Consider the following 11,760-nt stretch of genomic DNA (forward strand, 5'->3'; position numbering starts at 1 on the left):
GGGATCCCAAGTAGGGTTTCCTTGCATTGTTGCTTTCAAAGTTTTCATGATTCACTTGTCCAACTACTGGTCAAAGAATTTGAGTGAATTATATATACACCGTATATATATACATATATAGCTAGTTAGGTAAGAATAGTGTGCATGGCTATCGATACCATGAAATGATGCATGCTCCTTATTAATTATTACTCCAACTATATGCTTTACCTTTCACTTGTGTTTTGATGATTTGATCTGAGAATCTTAGCCTCCATCAATGAATGCATATATTGCATGCATCACTTTGAGCATTTATTATTAATGTTCATTTATTTTCTTCACATTTTAACGGAAATCCGTTTCTTTTGTCGAGAATAAAATTCAAAGTTTTATTCCCACAATTAACCTTAATTATCGATCACATATGTAGCAAGGTTGTGAGAACCGGACCGGTCAATGAACCGGTGAGGTTACTGGTTCAATGGTTTAATGGTTCGACCGGAGTTCAACCGGGATTCAACCGGTTTAATTAAATATTAATAAATTATTAAAAAACCTAAAAATAATTTTAAATATATTAATTTAATAAAAAACCGTTAAAAAATTGGCCGGTTCGACCGGTTTACCGGTTAACCGGCCGGTTCGACCGATTTTTTACCGGTTTTTTGCTAGCCGGTTTTTGAGCTTACCCGGACCGGTTAACTGACCGGTTCCCAGTTTTTCCGGTTAAACCGGCCGATCCGGTCCGGTTTTCAGAACCATGATATGTAGGGATTGCAATTGGATTTTGTAAAATGCTGAGATACGTGGATCTTTGTAAATGCTTATATACGGGGAGAGAGATGAGAAACAAAAATTTTTTAGGAGTTTTTTTTATACGATAATATTATCACTACAAAAAAAATGCTGAGTATCATTGGACTTAGGTTGTAGAATAGTGGTAGATTTATTAGCGGAAAAGGTGTTGAATTTGTCAAGTTAAATTATTATTGGCGAATTTGTATTTTCGACAGTAAATTCGCTAGTAATAGTTGGAGAAAAATAAACAAATAGGCGCATAATGTAGGATCCGATTTACAGTTGGAAAAATCCACCAGCAAACACTTTTAGTAAAATGTTGCGCTATGGTGACCCCCAAACGACGGTAATTTTGTGCTAAATTCGAAGCGCGAACGTTCTTCCCCTTCATTCTGAATATCTATCTCTCTCTCTCTCTCTCTCTCTCTACCCTTTCTTCTCCCACACTCTCTCTAACCCTCTCCCTCCCTTGCCGCCGACAACACCCGTCGCTCCACCAGCCCCGCCGCCGCATCCTCTCCAGCAGTCCCTCTCCCTCTCACCGCCACCAACAGTGCCGGCCACAACCAACATTCTCCTGTCTACTTCTGTATATGTATTTTCTGATAAATAAATTTCTGTTTTTTTGTTTTCGTCAAATTTAGGATTAATTTAGGTTTTAGTTGTTAATTAGTATTATATTTTAGTTAGAAATAGTTTTTTGGTTTAGTGAAGTTACGTGGTTAAGATATGATTAAATTAGGTTATTAGACTTATGTGAGTTCTAATACTGTAATGATGTGATATTGTTGTTGTGGTATTGGTTTTAAAATGGAATTGAATTTAGTAAATTACTATGCTCAAACTTGAATGCATATATTTCACACCATTTAAGTTATTCTATTCAAATAGGCATATTGCTAAATATTTGTGAAGTTGGAATGTGTAGTTACCTCTTTTGTTTTATTTGATTTCAACGGATAATGAATTTTTTTAACTAAGTTTAACATATTTTATTTTGATTAGACTTTTTGAATGATATTGTGAATATGTTTAGCACATTTTTAATTGGTATGCTCTTTGCTGACATGACGATAGATAAAACTGTTGCGGATCAGGATAGTGGCTGTGGTAGTGGTCCTGGTAGAGGGAGGGTTTTTGCCGGTACGCCTGGGACTTCTTGGATCATCCTCTACTCACACTATCCCAGTGACATTACAGGTTACGAGTGCATTCGAACAGTTGGTCATCATGGTCTCTAATCCCAATTACATCCCTATATCTACGGCAACGATGCCTCCTTCATCCGCTCAGCAACCCACTGTCTCAGCGATGCTGCCTTCAGTGACGGACACCGCACCATAATCCTCTCACGGAAGCCAGCCAGCTAATACCCTTCCACCACCTCCCATCGTACGGATAACCATTTGGCCAGATGGCAGAATGACTTAAGTATTACTTTAAGTCTTTTATATGTTGAAAGTATTTGATAATTCGTGATTAGTAATTCTTGATTATTGATTCTAGTTTTAGTAGATTTAGGATTGTAGATTTGAACTACTAAAGCATTTGATATATCCTGATTATTGATTCTAGTTTAATTGATTTAGTAGATTTATGGATGTTACTTCTTGATTATTGACTATTGTTCATTGATTGTTGATAATTGGTGTTATTTAAGTTAATTATTGATGGATAGAGTTTGTGGCACATTCCAGTTATAGATGAAACTCTGCCAGAATTTTTAAAAAAATATCTATATATTACTATTTGCTTATGAAGTTTTAATTTATATTGCCATATTAGTTTGTTTGCGAATTGTTGATAGGTTTGCGCCAAACAACAATGTCTATACTCAGAAGATAGCCAACATCATCAAGATAATGTACGACCAACCATGACCGAGCTATAGAAGATCTCTGCTGAGACCAGAGAATAGTGATTTCAAAAGTAGGCGGTAAAAACTTAATATAGTCAAACCTTATTAGCTAGTTTATATCTTCTATTTAGTTTAATATGATATGTTTTGATTCAATAATTTTAAATTTTCTTTCTGCAAGTGAACTTAATATGAGACAAGGAGCACGATGCTCTCAATAGGAATATATACGATCATCGAATGGGAAGACGGCTGGAACAGATGCTGGAGGATGTATGTGAGAGGCGCGAGCACCTCACTTCCTGGCTTCGCCCGAAAATCAAGAAGGCTCTGTACGTTCATTAGGAGACTGATGAGGGATTCAGGCATCAGCATCTCACAAATAGATCTAACAGGACATCGACCAGGTTGTCCAAATATACCGGCGACTCAACGACCTTCATGAAGACTAAGGCTAGGCTGGTATGTAGCCTCCCTAAATTTGTAATTAACTTGGTTATATTCTTTGACATATCATTAGTAGGCATCCTAACATATTGTTTCAATGCAATATGTGTAGTCGAAGTTGTTGGATTGCGATGCGATATTGGCAAAAACCTTCAAGTACACCCACATTTTGAAGGAGAACAAAGCAAGATTTGTATATCAGCGGTGGATCATTATGTCAGTAAATATCTTGTGATATAAAATTTTCAATTAACTATACAACTGTCGTCCTAATCATAATAACATGTGTTACACAGGAGTCCTACACATAGAGACTGGAGGCTGCAACTCAGCAATCTCAGCAAAGTGGGAAGGATGGTAGTGGCTCTGTTCCTTCAGTCGTCGATTTCGATGCGGTTTTGGTGCTATTTAAAAGTCTACCCTATCCTACTCCGCACCTCTATATTGAGGCCATTGCCTGCCTCTGCAACCAGTTGAGCTGTTGATCTTGAGAAAGGCATTGAGTTGAGGTTGTAGATGCAGGAGCTCACTCAAAGCCTTCACGAACAAGCTCAGGAGCTGAATGAGAATCAGGAGAAGTATCAGGAGATCCTCACACATGTGACGGATACGAATGAGCTCAGGCTAGAGTGGAGGGAGCAACTGGAGCAGCTTCAACAGATGGAACAATAGATGGCGGTGTACCAGGCTCAGATGTGCACCAGTGACAGCAGCATTACTGGTGGTAGCAATGCTGCTAGTGGGATATAAACATCATCGCCTTCTTCGCCGCCTCAGCAAAACCACAAGAATGACAACGACGACAACTACCGGGATCTTTAGTGATTAGGGCTTTGTTTTTTACTATTTCATTGTATCTGATTTATTTGACTTTTAATTTATTTGAACATTTGATATTTAATATTTCATAATTGGTTTCTATTATTTATAATTTGACCACTAATTGTGTAAAAAATAAATTTAAATAAAGAATTAAAATGAAAAGAACAAATTAAAAAAATTGCATAACAATTTTTTTTAAAAAAATTGACATTATCGTTAGATTTACCGAGAGTATAATCTGACAGTAATAGTGCGAAAAACAGGATATTGTGGCGCCAACACTACCGTCAGAGAAAAACTACCGATAACCAAGTGATTTTTTTGGCAGGTAATCTGTTGCAGAATCTGATGGTAGTTACCGTCAGACGAAAAAATCTAACGGTAACTCATTACCGGCGAGGTTAATATCGTCGAATTTTCTCCGACGGTAAATTCGTCAGTAAATAACTTACCTAGGATTTTATTCATTTTTTTACGGTAAATTCAATGATACTCAACGTTTTTCTTATAGTGTGTATTCATCCACAGTCTCGAGTTTAAATATAGTGATAATATAATGTTGTTTAATTAATATTTTTTAAAGTTCTTGTTAGTCAGAGTGATGTGGCTTTTAGATGCTTCTTATTTACATATGTTATGAGCTATGACACATGTAGCTAATGACTAAAATGCATTTAATTATACAAAAAGTAAACATAAAAACTTTGACTTGGTTTCTTTCAACATGTTATTAACTTCTCGTTGCTTGATATAAAAAGAGTTTATCATTGACATAAACTTTTACGGAATGTATGGAACTATAATTAACTTTTCTTAGGCATTCTTTTAACATTATATTGCATAATTAATTTTTTATTTGGGGTGGTAGTGAGTTGAAATCGAAAGGGTATAAATTTGGCGGGAGTTAGGGTTGGCAATGGATAGGGTAGGGTAGGGTTTGGACTCTGCCCTAACCCTACCCGCAGGTTGAAAACTTTCTTAAAAGTCTACCATATCCTACTCGTGGGTTGAGAATCTCTCAACGCTAAACCTATCCGCACCCTAAAGTTCTAAACCCCACCTTACCTGCAAAAAAAAAAGTTTCAAGCAAATATAAAATTCAACCATAGAAAATTTCATACATGTTAATAAAATAAAAAATAAAAAATTAAATTCAAATTCAAATTAAAAAAATAAAATCTTAAAAAAATTCAACATAAAATTACAAATAATATGATCATCAATTAGCTTAATGATTATTTTAATTTTTTATAAGAGAAAGATTACCGGTTCAACACTCACTTTTTTTCACTACATACATAACTTTTACATATATATATATTATAAAATATATTAGCGGTACGGGTAGGGTAGGTGTAAAACCCACAAAATTAGTAAATAATTAATGAATAAATTAATTATTAATATAAGAAATTAGAAAATAAAATTTTATAGTTTAATGAGGTAGAGCTAATTAAAACAAGAATTTTGACACTAGTTTTAAAGAATTTAACCCAAGATTGAGTCGAACGTGCCGAACTGGACAAATTGGCCCCGAAATGGGCCTATGGCCCATCATATAAATAACAAACTCTGCCATCTTTCTTCCTCATTCCATGAGGAATGATGAATCAAGAGGGGAGGGGTTGAAGTTGGAGCTCAAACCCTAACTTTAATTTCATCAAGATAACTTCCTACTCCATGCTCCGATTGCCGCACAATTTGCGGCCACGCGATCGCAGCGTCGAGCTCTACAAAGCCTACTTATTGATTAGGTAAGAAAACTACTTCTGTGTTTCAGTTCTGTCCTCTCCAAATTTCGAATTCATTGTGTAATCATGTTGGATTTTGCTTGAATTCGGTGTTTAGGTTCGAATTAACTCACGGGTATTGTCGGGTTTAGCTCATTGGAGTTGTGGGTCTGGTAAGCACTCTCAATTCCTTTGTGAAATAGTGAATTAGTGAACTCTATATTGATTATAATTAATATTATGATGTTAGATTGAAATTAGTTATGGATTGGAGACAATTTGAGGAATTGGAAGCTAGAGATTGAATTTTGGAGGCTGGGTTCGTTGGTGAGGGGCTGGAGTGATGGAGCTTGTGGTGTGGTAAACGCTTGAGATATTTCGAGATTAACGGAATATCGTCCAATGTATGGTTTTGGTTTCTCGTATATAACATGTACGGTATCGTGAAAACTTAGGCTATATGACCATAGGATAAGTTTGGATTGAATATTTGGTTGTTGAGGTGATTAGGGAACTAATATGTATATGTGGGCAACGATTTTGAGGATTGATATATGTGTGTGAATGTTGAAGATTGATTATGAGTTATGTTGTGTTAGTTGAATGTGAAATATTGTTGTATTGGTTAATGATATGAATGAATAACGGTAAGATAATTAATCCTTGAATATGAGGTTTGTTGATTATTGGAGATGAGCTTGATAGATTTGTGTATAAGGGTTTGATATTATGAATGTGAAGTGATGAGGTATGATTTGGTGTGTCTTTTTGATGTTGTGTGTAAGTTTGGAATGAGTTATGATTATTGGTAAAATAGAGGTTTGAGAATCTTTGAAAAAAATTAGTTTTTGAAAGAACTTCAGCGAGGCATAACCCGATTTTTGGATTCCCAAATTGTTTCAAATTTATTTCATATGAAAATTGGATCCGTGAAGTTTATGCCGTTCGAAGAACGGATGAAAAATGTTTTAAAACAAAAAAGTTATGCGCGTCAGAAGTTTGGAGTGCAAAACTGAAATTCTACAGCATTCAACATTTTTGCCAAATCTGTAGATCTTGCGTACGTGACCACTACACGCGACGCAACCAACCCTTTTGGGGTGGGCGTTTCGCATATGCGAGGGGGGAAAAACTCACCCACGCGTACGCGTGACCCCTGTTTTCAGCAAAAGTGAATTTAGTGTTTTAAACATGATTTTGAACATCTAAACCTCTATTTTTATTCTCTAAGGCCCTATAATTAAGTTGTAATGATAGAGAAGGGGGGCCGAACTATGAAAGGGGAGTGATTTGGGAGCGAAGCAAGTTGTAGAGTAATGAATTATGATTGTGTAATGGTGATTTCGGCTTGTGAAGTGTTGACCAAACTAATGTAATTATGATGATGATAATAATGAATTTCGATTGAGTTAAAGGTAGGTTGATGATAATGATGACGTTAAGGTATGATGGTGATTGAATCGGAATGAATTGAATGAGATAGAGGTGATCGGGTAAGAGGCGGTGGCACTAACTACTCACTCCGGGTATATATTAAAGAAGGGTAGAGATGTTGAGAATGAATGGACAGGATGATGGTATTGGTGTGTTGGATGTGAGGAAGGCGGTAGGGTACTAATCCCTCGATTCATTCTCCCGCCTTTCTTGTGATTGTGTTTTGTTGTTTGTGGGGAAGGCGGTATGGCGCTAATCCCTCGATCTTTTTCGCCTGCATTCTCTGTGATTGTGATGTGTTGGATGTGGGGAAGGCGGTAGGGTGCTAATCTCTCGATTCTTTTCCCCCGCATTCCTTGTGGTTGTGTTTTGTGGTATGTGAGGAAGGTGGTAGGGTACTAATCCTCCAATATTTTTTTCTCACATTCTTTCTCTCTCTGTCTGCAAGGTGGTAAGGCACTAATTCCCCGACCGGTATGGCACGGCCTCACTAGGAGAAGGGGTAGGGCACTAATCTTCCGATTTATTTTTTCCTGGTGTCTGCCTCCAGGAGAAGGTGGTAGGGCACTAATCTCCTAATTTTATGCCTCCTAGAGATGCGCAATCGAGAGATGGTATCCGGGTTAGGTACCGGATTTGTCGGGTTCTGGCAGTTAACTGTAGGGGCGGCAAAACGGGTCGAGCCCGCCAGGCCGATCCGCTAAACCCACTAAAAAAGGGGGGTTGGGTTAGGATTTGGAACCCTCCAAATTAAAAAAATCCGCCAAACCCGCACCGCCAAATTGGCGGGTTTTCGCGGGGCGGTCCGCCGGGCCGAAGCTTTTTATTTTTCTTTTTTTATTAAATAAAAGAGTGGTTACTATTATAAAATTAATAATTATAGAATTTTTAAACACCTTTTTTTGTTTTTATTCTTCTTTTAGTTATTAACTTTATTTATTTTATTTTACAATTTCGTATATATACTCAAATTATGTGACTTATTTTTTAAAATAAAGATGATTTTGTTGACAAATATTATTTTGAACAATTTTATTGAAGTTAAAAATTAAAAAAATAGTAAAAAAAATTATATTATAATTTGACAATTTTTTATTTGTATTTTATTTTTTAATTATTATTTTTTTGTTAATTTTAATGAATTTTATTTTTCAAAAAAAAAAAAGAGTCAAGCAGGCTAGCCCGCCAACCCGCTAATCCGCCATAAAGTGGAGCGGGCTAGCATTTTGAACCCATTTTAGTTGGCGGGCGGGCCGGTCCGTCCCGTTTATGAGGCGGGCCTAGGCGGGGTAGGGCAGGTTGGGGAGGACCGGCCTGCTTTGCTACCCCTAGTTAACTGACACGTGAGCTCACAGCCAGTAGGATATGCATGCATCATGTTGCATTTGTTTGCTTTGTTTGGGTGTGTATACTTGTTTAGTTTGTCTATCGTCTGATAAATTCTGTATAACTGGTAATTGTGATACTTGCTGTAACTGTTCTTAAATATGTTTGTCTTGTATTTGCTTGTGTTTGTGATTGTCTTTCTGTTTTGAGTACTTTGGTGGCGGAGGATAATAATGATGATTTATTTTGAAATGGGTCGGAGGTCGGGTTGAGTTTATTTGGGCCAGAGGCTGAGTTGGTTTGATTTGGGCCATAGGACGAGACTGGTTGGATCAGTGGTGAGGGTTGGTTAACAATAATTTGTTAGTAAGTGACAAAATGTATAGAATGTTATGTTAGGTGAAAGTGAAAGCAAGGGTTAGAGTTATATTGTAACCTGGGTACCTTAGAGAGTTTTACCAAATTTATGGTTTAGTTTATTCCTCTAAGTTTATATCTGAGTGTCGAGGTTCTAGGGTTGCCTCTGGCTTTTCCGAAACCTTATTTATTATATATGTAGACACCTTAACCATACTGAGAACCCCCAGTTCTTATCCCATACGATATTATTGTTTTTCAAATGCAAGTCGAGAGGCACCTCATTAAGCGTCTGGAGTTCATTTTGCAAGCGAAATTTTATATTTTGGGACTCCGTATTTTGAGCTTATATGTTTATTATTGTGTATTTAGATTCTCCTCTGTATATTTAACTTTATTTTTGTCCCTCTTAGAGGTCGATGTGAAAAACAGGTTGTCGTTTTATCTGCTTTAGGATATTTTGGGTTATGTATATTTATGTATATATTTAATTATTTATATTTTTAGAGGTCGTAATATCTCACCACCTCTGTCTTATTACTTAAGCATAAGATTCTGTGTGATAGGGTATTACAGTAGGGTAGGGTATACCCTAAACCTGTACCCTACCCTATCCGCAAGCAAACTCGCATTGCATCCTACCCTACCCGCAGCGGGTCAAATAGACAACCCTACCCGAATAGGTTGGTTCGAATTAGATACCCTCAAGTAAGGTATATATTGTCAGTCCTAGCGGAAGTTCCCTTTCCTTATAAAGGCTTTCTTATTCTAAAAATTTGTTAATCACCTTCTCTTACTTAAGAATCATTTTAATTATCTTATCTACAGGGTTACTTTTCTATTATCAAAAATCATTCTTTCGATTTTTTAATATACACAAGATAAGATGATTATTATAATATTTAATGTATAAATAATTAAGAAACACTATATCATAATGATATGCAATAATAACATCCAAATTGATAAAATATTTAATATATGACACATAAAATAATATATAATTTCTATATTTAGTGAAATTCGTGAAAATCTTATATTCTAATGTAAATATGCACGATCGGTTAGCAAAAATAGATTTATTCTAATGTTGGTTTTGCTTCAAAAACAAATTTTTCATATTCTTGATTTTTATAGTTGACATAATTTAAAGAGAACTTCCTCAATAATCTAAAGATGAAATTTGTGAATAGTTTGATGAAAGATTTAGAATAAAAATAAGGAAGTGAGAAAAGATAGGTGTTTTATTTATAATAAAATAAAAAATATATATAATTGACAATTTATAGAGACAATAAAAAATAAAAAAATATATGAAAATATAAAAAAATAAGAAAAAAATGACTCAATTGACTTAGATATATTTATATATTGTGTTAGGAAAATTTAATTTATACGGTCTTCAATATAAATTGTTACTTTGCAAATTCTACAATATTTTTTAAGTTTTTAAATTAGATTTTTTAATTTTAAATAATATATTAATTTTCAGGTATATTATCATCTAATTTTTTATTGTAAATTTAAATTTTAAATTATTAAATTTTAATTAATTATTAAATAATAAACATGATTAAAAAATAAAATGTTACAAGTCTCACCTTAATCTTTCCCTTATTTCTTTTTTAATAAATGTTCAAGATGATTACAAATTTATTTACGAATTAACAAATATAATGTTATATTAATTAATAAAAAAATGAATAGATGACTATTTTCATTCATAATAATTTTAAATACCAAAAATTTATTCATAAAAATATTTAAATATGTTTGAATATTTTTATTGTACAAAAATCTTTTACACCTATAAATTTAATCTCATTGGTTAAAAAATAAATTTGTTAATTTTGTAAAATCTTATAGGTGTTTGAGTTAATTCTTTCTTGTTTGAGTGTCAGATAATGCTTATAAGCTGGCCATTAACTGGATGGGGTGTCAGAATTTGATTGGCTGAGGGAGACAATGGCAAAGCCTCAGCATTAAATGATGGCAACCCCTTCTCCCAACAGATTCTGCACCCTTCATTTATTGCTTTTGCCAGCTGAGGCCACCACCACCACCATCATGTATGTATATATGTATATGCATCTACATGCATGCATTCATGCTCATCCTCCTTTTCATGCACATGCACTTCTCTATCGGGAGTGGTTCCTCTGCAGTAGAGAAAAAACTGGATAATGGAGTGTTTGATCTCACCATTTATTATTTTCTCTTTTATTAATTTCTGATCTCATTTATAGAATTAAAGGTGAGAGACCACACTTTATTCTCTCCAATAAAAAATAAAAAAAATCTATTTCCCTTTTCTCTCACACACAAAATTCTCACCATGCAGCGCGTGGAACGTAGCGATGCATGCATATAACAAAAACAAAAAATATATATTTATTATGTGGACTGATGATTTATTTTTGTTATTTATTTAACAGGTATGCTGAATGATTTAATGAATTTTTTATTTAAATAAAAAATCTTTATTTTTCATTTTAAATCACAGTAAAAAAATTGTATTTGTATGTATTATTTCTTAATTTTATTTGTTGACATTCAATTTTGTATTTACTGATTATAAAATAGACATCATTTTTTTAACTCAATTTTGTATCCATGGTTAACGAAATTGAGGAATAACATGTTTTATCTCTCAAAAATTAATTTTTTTTCTACAATGATTTAAAATATTTTTTAAATTAAATAAAAAACCATGATTTAATACAATATATATGATAAAAAAATTGATAAAACAAAACAAACAATACTCACTCTGTCATATTGTATGTCACAATGCAAGAACAACATTAATTAGGTTTTATAATCATTATTTAAAAAGACATCTTAAAAAGGTATTAGATGACATCGTGATAGTGTGGATTGGTGGCTCATTATCCACAATAATAATATTAGAGAGTCAATCTATTTTATAATTTGTAATTATTAATTTATTATTAATTTTTTAATAGTATAAAATTATATTTAATAATATAAAATTATATATATTTT

This window comes from Arachis duranensis, chromosome 2 (assembly GCF_000817695.3).
Source record: "Arachis duranensis cultivar V14167 chromosome 2, aradu.V14167.gnm2.J7QH, whole genome shotgun sequence".
In the NCBI taxonomy this organism is placed as follows: Eukaryota; Viridiplantae; Streptophyta; class Magnoliopsida; order Fabales; family Fabaceae; genus Arachis; species Arachis duranensis.